This window comes from Myotis davidii, unplaced genomic scaffold, assembly GCF_000327345.1.
Source record: "Myotis davidii unplaced genomic scaffold, ASM32734v1 scaffold284, whole genome shotgun sequence".
NCBI classification, from domain to species: domain Eukaryota; kingdom Metazoa; phylum Chordata; class Mammalia; order Chiroptera; family Vespertilionidae; genus Myotis; species Myotis davidii.
This window is the reverse complement of record NW_006295261.1, coordinates 898,873-900,773: the sequence shown is the minus strand read 5'-3', so window position 1 is coordinate 900,773 and position 1,901 is coordinate 898,873. Positions and strand designations below refer to the sequence as shown.

Below are 1,901 nucleotides of genomic sequence, written 5' to 3'. Positions count from 1 at the left end.
AGGCCTGTCGTGGAGGGCAGGAGAAGGGTATGCACAGTGATAAAGTCACAGAGGGGCCAGATCTCCTCCAGGGACAGCTGCTGAATGCTGAAGGAGGCCGAGACCTCTGGTGAGATGATGGGGTCGTACCCTACAGTCTTCATCCCGAAGGACTGCATCTGGATGGCCACTCTCTCCGATCCTCCGCAGGCCAAGAATTCCCAGGGTCTTTCCATTCAACTCGGTTCCCATGAACTTCTTTCAGTCCTATTTGCCATCCTTCATCCAAGCTGTCGCTTGGGGAATCTGCCTGGCCAGACACATGATCATCCCACGGGTGAGCTCCGCAGCACTAAGACTGTTCCCATTGGGAGTGTGTGTTCATGACCAGGATGCCCTTCCTCGTGGCGGCCTCCATATCCATGTTGTCCACGCCGGTGCCGGCCCTGCCCACCACGTGGAGCGTCTCTGCTGCATTGATGACTTCCCCAGTCACCTTGGTGGCCGAGCAGACAATAAGGAACTCTGCAGTCCTGCAGCTCAGCTACCAGCTCCTCTTTGCTCAGGTTCTGCTTCTCCACCACCGGAAGCCCTCCATCTTGCAGGATCTTCCGGCAGCAAGGGTCCAGGCTGTCACTGCTGAGCACTTTCTGTAGATTTGCAAAGGCCATTGCTGGAGCCGGCCTTGGGATCCTCCACTCTCCCTGGACAGAAACACTGCTAAGCCCCCAGACTTGGTTCTGATTGGTCAGTTCCTATGCCAGTCAGTGTCTCTGGGCCTATCAACGGGCTGCATCAGAAAGGCAGGGCTGATCAGCAGCCCCTGGAGAGTTCTGGAGAAAAAAGGAGGCACAGCTGCTGGCCAGACTCAGAGAGAAAGAGAGAGGCAAGTGCTGGTCAAAAGCTGCCAGAGGCAACGGATCAGTCCCTGCTTCTCTCTTCAGGCCTCTCTCTGGCCCTGATTTGCAGTCCCCTTAGCAGTCAGTGCTGGGACACCTCACCTAAAGCGGAAGCAGTCAGCGGTGGGTTGCCAAGGCAACCCAGCACTGACTTCCAATCTGGTCAAGCTTTGGTCCTAAAAGTGTTACACCCTGGCTCATTATTGAGATTCCAGGAGGCAAAGTAAGGGTGTGGTCAAGATTTTTACAATGTTCTCTCAGGTTTTGAATCTACTCAATTACATGCACCTGATCAAGCTTTGGCTCCTTGCTGTACCTCCTGTAGCCCATATCACAGCCATGTGGGACCACAGGTTCCGACCATAAGGTCAAACTTACAACTGCAGCTTTGGCTATAAGTGTGCTGGAAGGGCTTTGCCCTCCAAGCTAGGACTTGCATGTGGTTTTGCCATGAGAGGACCATGCCCTCTCATTAGCCTGAGGGTTGAACTTGTCCAAACACTGTAGCCGCTCTCCACACCTGTGATTTTCACAAAGATACTATAGTAAACAGCCTCAACCTCACAGCCCCTACTTTTTTCTAGATCTCTGCTGGGTCTCTCTAAAAACTCACCACTTTAAGCATCCACTTTACAGTTCCCAACACACTCAGCTCCATTCCTTGATTGCTTCTTAGGCTTAGGTGGTATTAAGAAAAAGTTAGCCAGCTTCCACCAGAAATAGCCTAAGATAGCACACTTCTGAAAGGAGGAGGAGGAGGAGGAGGAGGAGGAGGAGGAGGAGGAGAAAACTCTTGAGAAGACCTTCTTGCTCCCAGCTGCAAATTGTATGGCATCAGTTAGGTAGTACCTGCCTTGCCAAAAAATAAAAAAAATCTTTGTGGGCTGAAAATGTTTAATTTTACCTAAGATTACTCCTAAGAGCAATTTATTGATTCAAAGTTCTAAAGACATATTAATTTCAGCTTGATTTAATTATATAGATAGATAGATAGATATAGATTATATTCTATGTGCTTTCTTT

The 1,901-nt window shown here is 50.0% G+C and overlaps 1 pseudogene; it reads right to left on the bottom strand.

The window, feature by feature from the left end:
* Positions 1 to 702, bottom strand: part of LOC102772319 — a 1,675-nt pseudogene extending 973 nt beyond the window's left edge.
* Between the last annotated feature and the right edge of the window lie 1,199 nt (positions 703 to 1,901).